This window comes from Pan paniscus, chromosome 9, assembly GCF_029289425.2.
Source record: "Pan paniscus chromosome 9, NHGRI_mPanPan1-v2.0_pri, whole genome shotgun sequence".
Classification (NCBI taxonomy): Eukaryota; Metazoa; Chordata; class Mammalia; order Primates; family Hominidae; genus Pan; species Pan paniscus.
Genome location: NC_073258.2, coordinates 76,410,649 through 76,429,972, shown reverse-complemented (window position 1 = coordinate 76,429,972; position 19,324 = coordinate 76,410,649). Strand labels below are relative to the sequence as shown.

General features: G+C 50.7%; 1 protein-coding gene across 11 annotated transcripts in view; it reads left to right on the top strand.

The window, feature by feature from the left end:
- The window catches only part of GDPD5 (glycerophosphodiester phosphodiesterase domain containing 5), a 91,811-nt gene that overhangs the window by 26,781 nt on the left and 45,706 nt on the right, over positions 1-19,324 (top strand). For all 11 annotated transcript variants that reach the window (XM_055094689.2, XM_055094685.2, XM_003814700.5 and 8 more), the window contains exon 2: positions 9,033-9,116. The gene's annotated coding sequence lies outside the window, so the exon portion shown is untranslated. The remainder of the gene's footprint in view (positions 1-9,032; positions 9,117-19,324) is intronic.

The following is a 19,324-nucleotide window of genomic DNA, read 5'->3' as shown; positions in this document are numbered from 1 at the left end:
ATTCAAGTGCATGTTCTGCTGCTTGCAAGATGGGGATCTTTCACAGGAAAGATCTGAGCTTCAGTTTCCTCATCTCTGAAATGGAAACATTGATGGCACCCACCTGAGACACCTGAAGCAGACCTAGAAGCAGACCCTGAGACAAGGATTCGTGTGACAGTGATTCATTAGGAAGCTTCCCTGCTAAGGGAAACCTGCTAAGGGAATAGGAAATGTAGAAGCAGAAAGAGAAGGAGGAGAAGCAAGAGGCTATTTCCAGCCAAGCTCCATAGAAGGAACTTTGGCTTTGTCTTCCAGAGGGACACTGTAGGTCATACCCTAGGGCTGACCCTCCAGGGGCAAAGATGCTGGAGAATTCATACCTCTCCCTCCTGAGTCAACAGACTATATGAGATAAAGCGTGTAAGGTGCTGATTGCCCAGGACCTGGCACCAGCAAGTGACAGCTGTGAGAAAGGGGTATGCAGAAGGGGGAATCCCAGGCTGTGTGGTCAGCAAGGGGTAGTGCCTTCTGAGAGCCCCACTGTGCTCCACTGCTTCTCTAGCCCCAGGTCTTTCTCTGTCAGCTTCTAGAGGCAAAATCCCACAGAGCTCCCGCCCCCATTGTTCTCCCAGATGACTTGGCTTTGGGCAATCTCTCCAACCAGTCCAGGTCCCTCCCAGCCCTAGAGGCCCTGGTAACCTGCTGTAGTTCTCCCTCCCAGCCCACCCACCCAGCCCGGAGGGCATCAGTGACGAGTAGGAGGTGGGACAAGGCTTAAGGGCAGAGGTTAGTTCAAGGCCATGGAGGCACCACATGCCCATAGAGACATCAAAGCCACTGTGGCCCATCCCCACCTGAGTTGAATTTGGCTTTTCTTCCTAGCCCACCCACTCTGTGTTTCCATAGAAGGTGCTCAGGGATCACTTGGGGGAACTTGCGTTGGTCAACACATTCCAGGAACAAATAAACAGGTTGCCCTTCCTGGCTGTACTGACTAAATCCTAAGACTCTGACTATGTGACTCTCACTTTCACTGGTGATGTCAGCCTGGGTTAGCTCTCATGGGATCCACCCTTAACTCTCTCCTGTCCCCTGTGACATCACAAGAGATGTTACCCATGATCTGGCCTCCCCACTCAGGCCTCTGGGAGTCAACCCCCCCTCCACCAGCCCCCCACAACAGACCATGACAGGCCTGGGTGCTAGTCCACACTCTGTCACCTGCTGTGTGACCTTGGCCAAGTCACCTCCTGTCTCTGAGCCTCAGTGCCCTATGTTTGTAACCCATTTTGTATGTGCTCAACTAAAATCAGGAGATTGTAACGTGGTGTTAATCCCTGCTCGACGCAGTGGACGCCCAGAAAGGTGAAGTGATTTGCCGGTGATCACACAGCAAAAGAGCAGAGAGGGCCAGGACCTGCTCCCAGCCCCACGGCCGGTTAAGTGAGCATCTTACTCTTTATCAGCTCTGCCCTGGCCCACTAACCCCTCATTGGTTCAGAACCTGAATTAAGCCCCCAGTGGTCAGGATGAACTGAGCCAGGCACCGAAGTGGTCAGTCACTGCTGCAAACTCATTAACTCATCTGATACCCATGTATTGAGTACCTGTTGTATAAGGGATTCTGTGCTCAGATAAGTACAGTTTTACTTTCACCAGGTTTAACGTACAATCCACTGCAAAGGCCTGGGGCACCTGCAGGCGCCAAGAGAGAGGGTGCCCTTAAGGTGGTGGTCCCAGAGGAGAAAGTGGTCTAAAAATTCCAGAGCCCCCTCACTGTCCAGGAGGCAGGCAGGGAGTGGCTAGGTTGGGGAGGTGAATGTCAGGAAAACAAGTTTGTTCACTCCTGGGTATTACTGCTGCCTGTGGTGGGTCCAGCACTGTGCCAGGCTGGGGGTGAGGCCGGGAGACAACTTTGATCCACCATCAAGGCCTCCACCCCTTACGCGTCCTGCCGCCTTTGTTCACATGATGCGCTTGGTGTGTTTGTCTACACCTTTAGCTCATGGGCTCCTCCAGCAGGGGCTGCGTCTGTCTGCTGGGCACACAGGAGAGCTCAGGAAATGTGCATTGGTGACTAGATTTTTGGTGTCTAGACTGGCTTGGTAGTAAGAGTATGAATTCAAGAGACCCTAAACCCTCTCGAGCTCTGTTTACCATCTATAAAAAATATCTACTGCAGCCGGACATGGTGGCTCATGCCTGTAATCCTAGCACTTTGGGAGGCCAAGGTGGGCAGATCACTTAAGCTCAGGAGTTCAAGACCAGCCTGGGCAACATGGCAAAACCCCGTCTCTACAAAAAAAATACAAAAATTTGCCGGGTATGGTAGCACATACCTATAGTCCTAGAGACTCAGGAGGCTGAGGCGGGAGGATTGTTTGAGCCTGGGAGGTGGAGGTGGCAGTGAGCCGTGATCGCGCCACTGCACTCCAGCCTGAATAACAGAGCGAGACTCCGTCACAAAAAAAAAAAAAAAAAAAGAAAGAAAAGAAAAAAAAGAAAAATAGTCTGCAGCGGGAGGCTAAGAGGCGTCAGATAGCATACATAGAAACCTTGGCCTCGTACAGAGAGTATGTCCAGCCCTTGTAAATGTTGGGCAGTATTGCAATAGATGGGCCCTCGGCACTGTGCCAGGCTGAGCAGGAAACATGAGGGAGATGGGGTCTGGCCCCTGTTACAGCCACTGCACACTGTACAGTTTACACAGTCCTGTCACGTCCTGCTCACTGGTTCTCCCTGTCATCCCAAGAGGGGATCTGGGCAGGTCCCAGTGTCCCCATATGACATAGGAAGATGTTGACCTGCCTTCTAGTGGCCAAGCCAGGAAGAAAAGCCAGGTCTCCTGGCTCTCAGTCTCCTGCTCACTCCTCTGCTCCCCCACCTCCCCAACTTGCTTCCTGCTCTCTAGAAGCTCTTTGTGAAAGATGCTAGGAAGAGCAGTGGGCAAGGAATGTGGAGATTTGCCAGCCCAGGTGTCAGGGGCTGAGGAAAATAGCTGTGGGCTACAGGTCACCATGACCACTGCCCAGCTGGATGGCGGGGGGCTTCTAGCCTGGCACAGCAGAGGCTGCTGGGCCCTCCCAGCCTAGCCGGCTCCCTTTCCAGGGGGATGGTGTAACAAGAACTGGGGATGGAAGACCCGGGGCACCCTGGCTCCCCTGCAAGGTGCTGTTGGAGCTGAAGGGACTTTAAGGAGTACAGGGTCTGTGGAAGAGGCCAGTCAAGTTGTGGTCACTGCCCCTGAGGAAATTTGAGTGCTTACTGCCCTGGAAATACAGCCCCATGCACAAGGCATAAGCATAAGGACCTTCCATGTGGAAAGCACTTGTAAAAGGCAAACTGGGGAAGGCAGGGCTGGCTGACAGACAAGCAGTTGCTCACAGATGTGAAGTCACCAGCACAGGGGGTCTAGGCCCCACAACATGAGAGGTGGTGGGTGGGGAGTGGACAGGCCTCTCCTAAATTTGGAGCACTGAGAGCAAAAATACAAATAGAGATCCATGTATCTTTGTCAGATATTCGAAGATTGTAAAGCAAGCCAGGAGACTGTTAAATAAAATAGATATGATTTTCCCTCCTTCCCTCCTTGACAAATATACCTTCACAATGTACATTGAAATATGTACATTGTGTACATATTTACATTGTGTAAAGTTTAGTTTTATTTGACTGCGAGTGATAAAATATCAAGAATGTCTGAATTTATTGCACATCTCCGAGTATATTGTTAAGCTGATGATGTTCAGATATAAATAATAAGACTTAACAATTCTTTTTTTTCTTTTTTTGAGACAGAGTCTGACTCTGTCACCCAGGCTGGAGTGCAGTGTGGCACGATCTCAGCTCACTGCAACCTCTGCTTCTCAGGTTCAAGTGATTCTCCTTCCTCAGCCTCCTGAGTAGCTAGGATTATATTGAATATATATTCAAATTATATATATATATAAAATTAAATTCAGACATATATATAGTGTGTGTGTGTGTGTGTGTGTGTGTGTGACAGAGTGACAGCTCTGTCACTCAGGCTGAAGTGCAGTGGGCGTAATCTTGGCTCACTGCAACCTCTGCCTTCCGGGTTCAAGCGACTCTCCTGGCTCAGCCTCCCAAGTAGCTGAGACTACAGGCACGTGCCATCACACCCGGCTAATTTTTTGTATTTTTAGTAGAGACGGGGTTTCATCATGTTAGCCAGAATGGTCTCGAGCTCCTGACCTTGTGATCTGCCCGCCTCGGTCTCCCAAAGTGCTGGGATTACAGACGTGAGCCACCATGTCCAGCCTATATATATATATTTTGTTGTTGTTGTTGTTGTTGAGATGGAGTCTCACTCTGTTGCCCAGGCTGGAGTGCAGTGGCATGATGGTAGTGCACTGCAACCTCTGCCTGCCTGATTCAAGCGATTCTCCTGCCTCAGCCTCCTGAATAGCTGGGATTACAGGCGCATGCCACCATGCCCAGCTATTTTTTTTATGTTTAGTAGAGACGGGATTTCACCATGTTGGCCAGGCTGGTCTCGAACTCCCGACCTCAGGTGATCTGCCTGCCAAGGCCCTCAAAGTGCTGGGATTACAAGCGTGAGCCACCGCATCTGGCCATCAAATTTTATGTACTTTAAATACAATCACATTTTACTTTTAGTCTTTTAGATTATTGCCATCAACAGAACACAAGTGATGAAAATCTTGATTATAACAATATAATTAGTGATCTTGCTAAAGTAAAGATTTTATGGAATAACTAAAAATGAACTGTGGCCACATGCAGTGGCTTACACCTGTAATCTCAGCACTGAGGCTGAGGCAGGCAGATCACTTGAGGTCAGGAGTTCGAGACCAGCCTGGCCAACATGGTGAAAGCCCATCTCTTCTAAAAATAGAAAAATAGTTGGGCGTGGTGGCACATGCCTGTAATCCCAGCCACTTGGGAGGCTGAGGCAGGAAAATAACTTGAACCTGGGAGGCAGAGGTTGCAGTGAATCAAGATCTTACCACTGCACTCCAGCCTTCCAGCCTGGGTGACAGAGCGAGACTCTGTCTCAAAAAAAAAAAAAATAGTAAACGAATGTAAATATAAACATAGGAAAATTTATTGCATGTTTTCAAGAGTGTTTTTATTCCATAAAATCATCTATTAAAATTAAAGCTATACCCATCACAATTAATGAAGATCAGATTTTTAAATAAAATCTTTAAACAGACATGAAATATTAATTAAATTTTTGAAAATTTTATAGAAATGAAACTATTCACAGTTCTAGTATTCAATGTCCATCTAGTTGCAAATTTAAAGAATTAATACCAGACTTCATGTTACATTAATGTGAGTAATGTGAGTTGCAGAATGTTGTAAGATGTTCCTCAGCCACCATGTGCATTTTTGTGAATATCACACTAATTCATGAGTACTTTTAGAACCACAAATTGGAGCAGGAAGAAATGCCAAAATAAAGGATGCACAGCGAGACCGGAATAGAGATGCTTGCTTATGCAAGAAACTGGTGCTCGCTGCTGTCTGGGAGGAAGGCTTTGACAAGCTAACTTGTCTCCCTCTTATATATTTTTGCCACTTAGGCCCCCCCTGCTGCACTCCTCCCCCAAGCAGCATCCATCTCCCTCCTCAGCAGCAACACGACCCATAGACCTTCACAGCATCTTAACAGAATCATCTTTTGTTCTTCAAGTTCGAGAAATGGAGAGGCCTGGCGTGGTAGCATGCCTGTAGTCCCAGCTACTCGGGAGGCTGAGGTGGGAGGGTTGCTTGAGTCCGGGAGTTCAAGCCTGTAGTCTGCCATGATTTGCCTGAGAATAGCCACTGCTCTCCAGCCTGGGCAGCATAGTGAGACCCAGTCCACAACGCATGCCTTAAAAAAATAAAAAAATAAAAAACAGAGAAGAGTTTAACTAGGGCCTTAGAGGTGTTAGGAGCGAATGTTTAGGATTACAGGTCACATGAGTATAACGTGACAGAGGCTCCTGTGTACTCTTAATGAATTGATTTGTGAGTGTGTGTGTGTGTGTGTGTGATGTGTGGGGGCCCCTTTTCCCTGTCTAAGGGTGTTCGGGGGGTGGGTCTTCTTGCCAATAAAGAGTTCTCTATCATACAATGAACAATAGACAAATGATAGATCTTACACTGTAGCTAGAGTTTTATATCTAGGTATCTTAATTTACTCGTTCATTTCACTCATGTGCATTTGTTCATTCATTTAAAACCCTATATTTGCAAGGTGCAGTGCTCATACCTGTAATCCCAGCACTGTGGGAGGCCAAGGCGGGTGGATCATCTGAGGTCAGAAATTCAAGACCAGCCTGGCCAACATGGTGAAACCTCGTCTCTACTAAAAATACAAAAATTAGCTGGGCGGGGTGTGTGTCTGTAATCGCAGCTACTCGGGAGGCTGAGGCAAGAGAATCACTTGAACCCGAGAGGTGGAGGTTGCAGCAAGCCAAGATTACACCACTGCATTATAACCTGGGCAACAAGAGCGAAACTCCGTCTCAAAAATAAAATAAAACCCTATATTCACTTGCTCCAACCCTTCATTTCATGTGGACTACCAGGTTATAGCAGTCTTTTAGTGCAGTCCATGATCCTATGAATGAGGATCAGAGAGGGTACTGATGTACCTAAGGCATACAGCCAGTCCACAGCAGAAAAGTCCTCAGGCCAGGCAGCAAAAAGTGGAGGGTGAGTCCCAAGTTTGAATGTCAGGTAAAATCTGAGTAGATGTTGCTGTGTCCCAATCAGCTTCCCTTCCTTCACCAGCTTCCACTACTAAGCCATCTGCTCCAGGGCACTGGGGGATCCTGCAGGGGTTTTCTGCTTGAAGAGCCACTTCCTGCTTGGGGCCGAGCACTTCCTTCAGGTGACTCACAGGCTACCATTGGCCCCGTGCTGGGAAGGCAAGGTGGGGGTGGAGCCAGACCCGGGCGTGTCACCCTCTACCTGAGACCCCAGCTGGGTGACCTGACACAGGGCAGTGGGCACAGGCTGGAGGTAGGAGGAGGGGAATGGCAGGAGGATGTGAGACCATTCTGCCTCACCCAGCCTGGTGGGCGGGATGGAGAGAGGGCAGAGTGGGGATGGGGGTGGCCTCCGCGTCCAGCCAACCCCACAGGTAGTTTCCAGGGCAGCCGTGGGCCCAGGTAAGGCTGACAGCGGAGCTGACAGCCCTGGGGAGACTCTGCGGTACTTTCCTTCCTGACAGGCAGTAAGGTGTGGTGGAAGGAGCACTGGGATGGAGTCATGGACTTGTATTTCTCACACCAACTTTCTGGTGGTCATTTCAGTTTTCTGCCCCTCTCTGGACCTCAATATCCATGTCTGTCTGATGGGGGGAGGGGCTTGATGGCTGTGACATGTTGTGCAGCTTGTAGGTTTGAGCTTGAATTCTGGCTCTGCCGCCTTGCTGAGTGTGTTCACTTCTCAGAACCTCCATTTCAAAATCTGAAATAAGGGAGGGGCTTGATGGCTGTGACATTTTGTGCAGCTTGTAGGTTTGAGCTTGAATTCTGGCTCTGCCGCCTTGCTGAGTGTGTTCACTTCTCAGAACCTCCATTTCAAAATCTGAAATAATAGTCACTTTAAGTGTTTTACATATGGTAACTAATTTAATCCCCACATTGACCCTATGGTGTAGGTTTTATTAGTAGTAGTATTTTATACCTAAGGAGATTGAGGCACAGAAAGGTTAAGTAATTTGCCCAAGGTCACACAGTAAGAGCCAAGATTCTAACTTGTGTAGTTCGACTCCAGGTCCCATGCTCTTGACTCATTCTGGCCTTGCTACTCAAATTGTGGTCCAGGGACCTGCAGCATCAGCATCACCTGGGAGCTTATCAGAAATGCAGAATCTCAGGCCCCAGCCTAGACTTAACTGAGTCAGACCACATTTTAACAAGTTCCCTAGGTTTCCAAGGTCCAAGGCCCCAGGAAATATAAAGAGACCATGGCTTCTCAAACATTAAAGTTTAGAGGAGAAGCCACTGGTCTATTTATATTTCCTCTGCCACTTAGGCCTTAGGATCATTGTAGGGGGTAGAGGAAATAAGTATGTTTAATAAACTGTAAAGTGCTGTACATTCAGGGCACTGTGAGGAACCTGGAGGTGCAGAGGGGCAGGCCTGGGAGTGTCTCAAGTGCTGATCTCTCTGTGGCTGTCATTTCCGAGCTGTCTCTGAGTCCAGCTCTGTCCACCTCTGGTTCACACACAGAGGTGTGTGTTTGGTTATGTGTTTCTTGCTGGTGTGTGGCTCTAGAATCCAGTTGGGTTGGGGAGGGTTGTTATATTGGCACCAGGAGGCTCAGGTCCCAGCCCTGGCTCTGCCTCTATGTGATGTAGGTAGGCCTCCGTCCTTGCAGCCCCAGTGTCCCTAGTAGACAAGGTGTCAGCATCCTCTGAAGCCTGCAATGCTGGTCTGCAGTCTCCTCCTCACCTCTCCTGGCCCCTCTGCTTCCCGTGGCCTGTCGGTACCATCTCTTTTCCCAATTCCTGGGTGGGGGGTTGCCCTGCTGGCTGCAGGAGCTGGCGAGGGGGAGGTGGTGAGTGAGTCAGAGCTCAGGCATGTAATTGTGGTGCCCCAGATCCCACCTCTGGGCTACCGTCCTTCCCTTAGCGGCTGCTTTAGAAGAACAAGCTGGTTTGGCAGCTACCTCAGAGAAGCAGGACCCTGGGCAGCGTGAAAGGGCCTCTGCCCCCAGGGTGGCTGGGCTTTGGATCCTGGGTCCGTGGGTCCTGGAGGGGCAGGAGTGGTTCAGGAAACAGGTTATCTGGGTCTGGGCCTGGGGCTGGTTTGTGGGCAGCATGCGTGGAGGTGGATTGCATGTGCTGGGTTTCATGGCTGGGTGTTAGATCACGTATGTCCTGTCAGCCCATCCACCAGCTTTGTGGCTTCCCCAGGGCAGGGACTCGGTGTCACCCATCACTGGGCCCCACACCCAGCACAGGGAGGGAACAGGATGGGTGCTCACTAAGGGTCAAGTGGGACAATAGAAGGCAGGATGGACTGATGAATGAACTCACTGGATTTATCCCCTTGTCCTCTCAGCTCTCCCGGTGAAGTGATATCACTGCCTCTGTGGACAAGACACCTCCAGGAGCCCAGCTCACAGCCACCGGTACCTTCTTCCAGGTAAAGAGAAAAGGAGGGAGGAAGAAAGGAGTTCAAGACAGGCTGCAGAGGGCAGCTGACTGGGTTCTTACACAATGTCCACCTCCCCCATGGGGGAGTTTATGAAAAAGGCATAAATGGGATTATTGTCCCATTTTATGGACAGGAAAAAACTGAAGCTCTGAGTAGACTTGTCTCTTGCTTAGTACAGCGTTCCAGGTACTTGTCTGAGAGCCCATGAGGCTGATGCCATGGTTATCCCTGCTTTATAGATAAGGAAGCTGAGGTATAAAGGCATTTAGAAACTTGCTCCATTAAATACATGGTAGAGCTGGGTTTCAAACCCAGGCAGGTCGCCAGGCATGGTGGCATGCACCTGTAGTCCCAGCTACTTGGGAGGCTGAGGCAGGAAGATTGCTTGAGCCCAGGAGTTCGAGCTGCAGTGAGCTATGATTGTGCCACTACACTCCAGCCTGGGTGACAGAGTGAGACTGTGTCTCTAAAAAAAAAAAAAAAAAGAAAACCCAGGCAGGCTGACCTCTTCACAAACCCTGTGATTTACTGCCTCTCAAGAGCCCAGCATTAAACTAAGTTTCCTTAACCTCCAATCTGAGGGTTGAATGGGCTTCCACCTCCAGAGAAGATTTATATTTTAAAAGAGAATCCTAGAGAAAGTGATGCTTCCTCCAAAGGAATAAATGACAAATAGTGGATTTGGAGGCCTTATATCATGGAATTGGCGTGAACCTTCAATGTGGGCCAGCCAGCTCCTGGGACTTTCTTCCTCAGCATTCGAGCAAGCTCGGTTTTCATTGGTCACCAAGGTGAAACCTCGACATTTGAAGGAAGGGAGGAAAAGTTTAGGCCCCAGGTTCTCGGACCTGCCTGGAAGCAGAGACTGCTGTTCTTTGCAGAAGACTGTGAAGAGTAGTGATGTTCATGACAGTGATGAAATTAGTATCCTGTGCCAGATTTGAGGTCATCTTACACTAGATATGGTATAGAAATGTGCAAATGGATATCAGAGGTTTAAGAAAAATTTGTGAGAGAAAAGTACCTAATTGAGTCTTTTTTTTTGTAATTTTTTTTCCTGTAAATTGGGAAGAGGCTAATTATTATTCAGAGGCAGAATTCAGGCTTTCAGAAGTGGCTCTGCAGTTGTGTGGTGTAAGATGCTTTGATTGGTTCTTTTTTTCCTTCCGTCTCACATTTAACCAGCTTTTTGACTGACAACTAAATAGGTACCTCCTTGGTGCCAGGCCCAGTGCAGGGGACATAGGTCCTCTATACAGTGACTCTTCTAGCAAGGACAGGGCCTGGTATATCTTGTGTCCCCATCACCAGGTGTGGGGCTGCAGACACTATAGGTCTTCAGAAAAGCCTGGCCAAGTGGATCAGAAGTCTGAACCCGGGGAAGCTCTCAGTCTGGTGGGTGAGGCAGCCACGGAAGCAGATAATTACAGCGCACTGAGGCCTGTGATCATTCTCAGGAGCTCTGCCAGATGATATGAGCACAAAAAGGAGGAGGCAGTGGGCTTTTGTTGGGGGGAATCAGCCCAAGCTTTGCACAGGGTCTGTTTGTTAAGATGGATGGGATTTGGATTGGGATTTGGATTGGGATTTGGGGAGGGCTTTCCTGGCAGAGGGCCCAACCTGAGTGAAGGCATGGAGGTGGGAAAGCTGGGTAGGTGGTGTCTTTGGAGCACAGTGGTACAAGGAGGGGCAGGAGAGGACAGAGACAAGATTGCTCTTTACAAGTCTCCACTGTACTCACGTTCCTCCTCCTCCTCCCCCTTTCATTTACTTGGTGTGCCCCACTTTCCCACTCCCCTCTCCCTGGGACTTAGGAAGAGCCATCAGAAAAAGCCAGCCTGGCCCCTGCGGCTGAACCACTGGGCTCCTGGAAGGGGCTTGCACAAGTCAAACTGAGGGTGGGGGATGCTGAAAGTCTCTACTACCCCCAAGTAGTAGTCCCGGGGCCTTCACTGGCTCTGCCTGCTCCCCAGAGAACCTGTCAGTGTCACTGGGGGAGAAGGGGGTGGGGGCAGGATCTCTTCTTAGGATGGCCTTCCTACAGTCCTGGTGGCTTGGAGAAAACTACTCAGCCCTCCAGGGAGGGAGGGGCCTGTCACTAGGAGTATGTGAGTCTAGGGAAGCCACTGACCGGTCTGGAGAGGCTGGAGAACCACCAGTAAGAGCAGCACAGGGGATTTCTGAATGGAAGGGGAGGCTGGATGGAGTGCCTCCAGGACTTTGGTGCTGATGTTTTGTGACTTAGCAGTCTGAAATCCAGGGATAATTTGAAGATACCAGTTGAATTATTCAATGAGGATTCCATGACACTGTGAGTCTTGGGTGAAGTGATTCTAGAGGTCCAATTTGGGGCATTTGGAGCCTGAGATTTTGAGTTCTGAGATGCTAAGCTGTGCCCTCTGGGCAAGGCCAGGTCACTTTTGGTGACTACTCAGCCCAAGCTCATAGCCCTGACCTGGGAAAGAGAAGTCCTTTCTGTACCAAGAGAACCCAAGGCCCCTGGGCAGGCTCCTGAGCTGGGGAAGAGCTAGTCTACCTTCGCCTCTGGGCCCTGCCAGCCTCCTCCCGAGAGGAATGGCAATCAGAGGTCTCTTGGGACAGAAGTGTTGGGTAAACAGGAGGCCCTGGCATCACCGTGGAAAGAGATTAATAGTGACCTTAATTATGGCATGATTGATTCTTGGAGGCTCTGGCTGAGCCCCAGCCTCAGCCACTGAGTAACATTTCCCCAGAGAATGAGGAGGCTGGCAGGGCCTGGGTGGCACAGGCCCCACCTGCCTCTTCACCTCAAAGCCTCTCTCCCTGCCTCCTTCCAGGCATCTCCTCCCCGAGCCTCTCCCCACTGGCAGCTGCCCCTGTGACTTAGAATTCCTTCCTGCCCCTAGGTCTGGTTACCTTCTCTGCAGATTCCATTAGAATCTAGGGCTTTCTCTGAGGCCCAGAGAGGTGGAACAACTTCCCCAAGGCTGTACAGTGAGTTGGTGGCAGCCGGGGATCTCTCCATTCAAGCCATCAAATGAGGCTATGCAATGGAAAATAGACTGAGTCTTGAGCACCCCGGAAAAGCTACCTGCAGGAGGCTGGGGCCGGAGAGCACAGGGCAGGGCCGGGGATAGGTGGGTTCCACATTTCACTGGCTGGGCTTTTTCCAGAATCTTTCCTGTCTCCCCCACCTCCAGCCCTCACCCTGGGGCCAGAGATTTGTTTTGTAGGTTTGGGTTTAGTTGTTTTGTTTTGGGAAACGGTCCACTTGGTGAGCTGTTTGGGGTGCCCTCTGCCCTGGGAGAAGCCCCAATCACTGCCCTCCCTGCCACCTAGGCTTCCGCTATGCTGTCTCCTTACCTAAAATGCCCTTCCTTCTCCCCTTTGTGCTGCAAATCTTTTCTCATTTCTGAATTCTGCATAGATCTCACCATCTCCTGGAAGCCCCTACACAGTGGTCAGGAAACACAGATTTGTGGGATCCAGAAGAGATAGTGACCCAGTCAGGAGGGGCTTCCTGGAGGAGGGGCTACCTGAGCTGAGATGAGCAGGAGTTTGCCAGGCATTGAGGATAGGTGGAGGGGCTCCAGGGCTAAGGTGGTTTCATAGGCACAGCTGGGTTGGGAGCAGGGATGGATGAAGTGGTGAGGAAGGACCACAGAAAGGCCCTGGTCCTGCTCCAAGGCCATGATCCCGGAGCCCTATGGAAACCATGGCCCTGCACCTTTCATGCCTGGCATTTTACTGTAAGGGAAGTTTGGGGTCACCACTATTTGTGAGTCATCTAGGCCACAATGTACCTACACCTTAATCCCTATCAAAGATGGTGGAGGCCCTTGGGCAGGGCCAGAGCTCTGCCCTGGTGCTCAGGACGACCAGGTGCCTAACCTTGGTATGGGCCTTCCTGCCACTTTCATCCAAGTTTTGAACTGCGTCCCAGGAGGGTGACTGTCAGGATGCCCAGTGATTAGTCGTGGGAGCAGAGGGGGCTCTTCCCCAGTCAGACCAGGGAGGGATCAGGGATTGGCCTTCCCTTTTCCTCGAGCAGCCCCCTCTCTGCTTTGCTACTGGGGGTGAGGAGAGAGCGGGTAGCTAAAGGGTTTTAGAAGTTGAGTGCTGGAAAGGCCCTTGGAGATCAGCCAAGGGTGCTCAAACCCTCCCATGATACAGATGGGAAAACTGAGGCCAGAGGCTTGGGGCAGTCACTCAGCCTACCGGTGTTCGAGTTCAGCCTCAGACCATCATCCCAGGGCTGGGCTGGGGTTGAGGCCCCGCGAGGGCAGCCACGGCCAAGGAGAAGGGGGGTGTCTCTCCATCTGCATGCTTGCCCCCCTTCCCCAGGGCCCTAGCACAATGCCAAAGGTCGGCCTCCCATCCCCACCAGCCCTGGCACTGTTGGGGGTTTTCCTTTCCTCCCCAATGTTCCTAGACTCATTCTGCCTGTGCTTTCCTGATACCAACCAAAATGTTGAGCTTGGCCCTTTGAGGTACAATTTGCAGTTATAGAGATGCTGCAGCTGGCATTGACGTGGAAGGTGATAGAAACGTGAACAGGCCCGCCCTGTGGGGCTGCAACCATGGAGAGTCTGGACTTTAGAGTCAACAGCCCTGGGTTCAAATCCTCCCTCCTCCATGATTAGCTGTTTGGCCTTGGGTGAATTACCTAACCTCTTGGGTGCAGGTGCACACGTGTGTGTGTATGTGTGTGTGTGTGTGTATTTAATACACTTTTTCAAAAGCAGTTTTAGGTTTACAGTAAAATTGATTGGAAAGTACAGAGTTTCCATATACCCTCCTCTGCCTTTCCCCTCCCCATAGTCTGGCTTATTCTTTACATCTTATATTAATATGGTACATTTATTACAACTGATGAACTAATATTGGTTAATTATGATTGACTAAAGTCCATGTTTGCGCTATAGTTCCCTCCTTGTGTTGCACACTCTATGGGGTTTGACACATGTCCATCATTACTGTGTCATACAGAAGAGCTTCACTGCCCTCAAAATTCCTTGAGCACCACTTATTTTTCCCTTCCCCCTGAGTCCTTGACAGCCACTGATCTCTTTACTACCTCCATAGTTTTGCCTTTTCTAGAACGTCACTTAGTTGGAATTATACAGTATATAGCTTTCCAGATTGGCTTCTGTCGCTTAGCAATATGTTTTCAAGGTCTGTCCATTGCTTTTTGTGGCTGGGTAGCTGACTCCTTTTTATTGCCAAATAATATTCCTCATTGTGTGGGATGCACTGTGGTTGGTTTGCCCATTCGTTCAGGCCCATGTTTGCAATCTGTTAAGACCATTGGCCTTTGCTCAGGAAGGTTGTCAAGGGGAGGGGACGCCTATGCAATGCTCAGCACAGTACCCAGCAATGACCTGGAGTGCCCACACCACCCAGCAGCAAGTGCTAGCACAACAAACAGTAACTATTGTGGCTGGTAGTACTCACACTGTACATATGTTAGCTCAGCCAGTTCTTTTTATTATTATTATTTATTTTTTTAGAGATGGAGGTCTCACCATGTTGCCCAGGCTGGTCTTGAACTCCTGGCCTCAAGTGATCCTCCTGCCTCGGCTTCCTCAAAGTGCTAGGATTACAGGCATGAGCCATGGCACTTGACCTCAATCAGTTCTGGAACACATTTATTAAGGGCTTAAAACCTGTTAAAAGCTGGCAACACAGTGAATATCCTCATACCAATCAAGGTTTGGGATTGCAAACAACAGAAACAATTCAGGTTAATTTGGCAGAAGAGTTCCTTGGAAGGAACTAGAGTTGTTTCCAGAATCTGAGGGGTCTGGAGACCCACGCTTGGGTAGGAGTGGAGGGGGCCCAGGTACAGCCAAGGTTTCCAGGCTGTTGTCCCCTCTGGTGCAGCTGCTGCTGACCTCGCAGCACCTCACAACTAGTGCAGACATTCATGTGACTTCCAGACCTGGGCACTTAAACAAAAAAAGTTTTATCGAGATAAAGTTCGCAACCATCACCACTAATTCCAGGACATTTTCTTTTTTTGTAGGGGGGTTGGATGGTGGCGCACAGGGTCTCACTCTCTTGCCCAGGCTGGAGTGCGGTGGTGCCATCTCAGCTCACTGCAACCTCCGCCTCCTGGGTTCAAGTGATTCTCCTGCCTCAGCCTCCCAAATAGCTGGGATTACAGGCGCCTGCCACTACTGCCCAGCTAATTTTTGTATTTTTAGTAGGGATGGGGTTTCACCATGTTGGCCAGGCTGGTCTTGAACTCCTGACCTCAAGTGATCCACCCTCCTCGGCCTCCCAAAGTGCTGGGATTACAGGTGTGAGCCACCACGCCCGGCCAGGGACATTTTCACCAGCCCAAAAAGAAACTCCACACCTATTAGCAGTCACTCCGCCTTTCCTCCCCAATCCTCCCAGCCCCTGGCATTCACTGAGCTACTTTCTGTCTCAGTATTTGCCCATTCTGGTCATTTCTTATACATGGAATCATACAATATGTGGCCTTTTGTGAAGTTGGCATGACGTCTTCAAGATTCATGTTGTTGCCTCAATTCCTTTTTATTACAGACCTGAGCACTTCCATGTATTACCCCATTTAGTCCTCATTCCCTGATGGGTAAAGTAAGGCTCAGGGAAGAGGTAGTGACCTGTCCAAGGTCACATAGCAATTCAGTTGAGGGTGACCAGGCTAGAATCCAGGCACTTCATGATCAGAAAAGGGGCTGAGAGCAGTGCAGTGCAGTCTGGGGGGCACAGCGTGGGCCTGGCAGTTATGGGAGGGAGAAAGGGTAGGGGAGCAGGCAGGTGCGTCCCGGGATGTGAGGATGAGACAGGACGCCGGACGTGCACGCCCATCCCAGCATCCTGCCTCTGCTCCATAGTGCGTGTTTACTCCATCTCAGTCATGGACTCTTGCTTTTCCCTGTGCAAGCAGGAGGCTGTGCAAGTACAGGGTAGGGGCCAGGAATTCTGACAGAAAATAGGACTTTGGGCTGGGGAGGGGCCTTGGACATCAGGCTCAGAGGTGAGAGCGTTCTCTTGTCCCAGAGCCAGCAGTAGCTCTTGGCAGGGGATTTCTTGGGAACTTGGCTGGTATCAGCAGCCCTGGGACATAGCTTGGAGAAATCGATTGGACCTAAGTAATGCCATTATCCCTGGCAGGAAGGGGAGGGGAGGGGATGGGCTGGTGAGGGATGGTGGAGAGAGTCCCGTCTCAGAGATCGTCCCGGCGGCCGAGTGTGGTGTAAGTAGCATGCCTCTGTTAGCAGAACTTCTGGGCACTTCTCTGAAGTATGGTCCAAGAAGTCCCTAGTGCTTCCTGCTCTTGCTGCCCTGTGTTGCTCCCTGGGGACATGGGGTTAACGCAGACCATCCCATGGGGGAGGCAGGCATGTCCACGGTGCTCTCACAGTGTGCCCAGGTAAGAGGGAGGGACATGCCAGGGATATGGGAGGCTGGGGAGACCTCTAACCAAACCGGGCCTCCATGGAGGAGGGAACATCTGACACTTGAAGGATCGGGAAGTGTTCACCAGGTGAAGGGAAGCAAGGCTGGAAAAGCAGTAGTGGTCAGATCCCGGTCACTGCCTGTTAAGAAGTTCAGTCCAGCTGCAGGTAAGAGTTTGGATTGGAGGGATGGGGCTGAAAGCAAGGAATCTGGAGGAGTCCCCAGCCAGGGGAGATGAGGCCTTGAACAGGGGAGTGGCTGTGGGGATGGGGAGAAAAGGGCCTTGAGAAAAGGGTGGTAGAGGGCAGTGTGGCTGAACTGGGTCTGCAAGGCCTGGGTGACACCGCTGGAGACATCCAGGAGCTGCTGGCTATCTCGATCAGAGGCAGAGCCTGGGTGGCCTTGGCAGCACCTGATAACTAAAGCCGTGAGAGTGGACAAGATGGCTGCAGCCAGGAGAGCATACAGAAGAGAGAGAAGAGGTTTGCCTCCCAGAGAATCCCCTACAGTTATGAACAGGACAAAAATGCACCAGGGGGAGAGGAGACTCTGAGAGCCAGTATCAGCGAAGTTCTGGGCCGAGGCATGACTCATGCACTTCTACTTCCCTCTTTTCCAGGTTTGAAGTGGAATTTCCATTCCTGGGTGGGTTGTAATGTGCAGTCGTGGGGACAGGGGAGGGGCAGGCAGAGGACATGTGGGAATTAGTCCCAGGGGCAGGGGGGTCCCGGGAAAGGAGTGTGAAGGCAGGGGAACCTGGGGCGGGCTCCCACGTGCATTGCAGGATGTCCACCTGTTGTACCTCAGCATTGCAGTACCTCCTGGCACCTTTCCCTCTCCCTGCCCCCAATTGTGTGTCCTATAGAAGTCAAGGCAGAAGCTGTTACCTGCTTTTACAGATTCAGAAACCAAGGCTCAGGGAAGAGCCTGAGTGGCCCCAGCCACAGAGCAAGTCAATGCGAGGCAGCATGAAGCTAGGCTTCTTTCCACATTGCACCCGCCTCCTCCCTTCCTGGGGAGGCGGGGGCAGATGTAGTGGCTGACATGACAGTAGAGACCCCCGTCTGGGGAGTGCACAGGGTGAGATCTGGCTCCCCTGGCTGTGGACCCTGGCCTCCCACCCCTGCGGGAAGGCTGGGAATGTGGGGGTGCCTATGTGGGCACGCAGCACTCCCCAAATCTGGAGTATAGTAAAGCTGAGAGCACCCTACACCAACCCCCACCCATGGTCTCTCTAGCCCCATGGGAGCCAAGCTGTGTCCCCACCCCAGCCTGTCCCCCAGGCCCTGGCTCAGGGAAGCCCCAGCAGCTGCACCATAGTCCACAGGCCTCCCCAGGGCTCCCCGGAACAGAGGCTGCAGCAGTCAATTCCCAGCACTCAGGAGACTCCGGGTCATTCAGTATTCCCAGCAAGCCCCTAATGCATCTTCCCCTTCAGACTGGAGGCTGTAATCTCTGCACTGAGGTGAAGTCAGCATTGGGTGGTGGTGTTGGAGGGATAGGCAGAGGCCCTGAGTGAGGCCTGGTGGTGGAAGTAGTGAGTGGGCCTGAAGCCCAGCGTGCTCCTACGGTGCAGCCCCTGGGGCCTTGGAGAGTGGCATCTTAGGAGCTCATCTACCAAGCCTTGGCTCAGTGCTGACTCCAGGGAGCATACTCTGACCCTCCCTGCGCTTTGGTCAGTGCCCACAGGCTCCCTTTCCTCCCTCCATCATACACTGCACTTACCATAAAGGCTCATGGGCCATTAGAGCCCAGTGACTGTAGGATTCTGCAAACTTTCCCTCTAAAGGGCCAGACAGTCAGTATTTTAGGCTTTGCAAGCCATATGGTCTCTGTGGCAACTACTCAACACTGCAGTTACAGTTAAAACAGCCGTAGACAATACATAAATGAATGAGCATGGCTGCGTCCAATGAAATGTTATTTATGGACACTGAAATTTGACTTTCATATAATTTTCATATGTCACAAGATATTTTTGTTTTGACTCTTCACAACCATTTAAAAACATAAAGACTATTCTTAGCTTTTGGGCTGTACAAAAATAGGTGACAGATCAGATTTGGCAGGCCCATGGGTTAGAGCAAGGTCCCTGGAGCCAACCTGCGTGGGTATGAATCCTGGCTCTGCTGGGTGTCCTTTGGTAAGTGGGTCAACCTTTCTGTGCTTCAGAGTTCTCATCTATAAAATGGGGATGATGATGATGATACTTTGGGGATGTAACATGGTGCAGTCACGTTGGAAAACAGTTTGGCAGTTCCTCAAAAGGTTAAACATAAAAGTTACCATATGATCCAGGTGTGGCGGCACATACCTGTAGTCCCAGCAACGCAGGAGGATCACTTGAGCCCTGGAGTCTGAGGTTGCCATGAGCGATGATTGCACTACTGCACACCAGCTTGGGCAACAGAGCAAGACCTTATCTCAAAAACAAAAGTTACCATATGACACAGCAATTCTTTTTTTTTTTTTTTGAGATGGAGATTCGCCCTGTCACCCTGGCTGGAGTGCAGTGGTGCGATCTTGACAACCTCTGCCTCCCAGGTTTAAGCGATTTTCTTGCCTCAGCCTCCTGAGTAGCTGGGATTACAGGTGCCCACCACCATGCCCAGCTAATTTTTGTATTTTTAGTAGAGATGGGGTTTCACCATATTAGTCAGGCTGGTCTCGAACTCCTGACCTCAAGTGATCCACCTGCCTTGGCTTCCCAAAGTGCTGTGACCAGCAATTCTATCCCAAAAGAAATGTGTACCCAAAAGAAATGAAAACACACGTTCACACAAAAA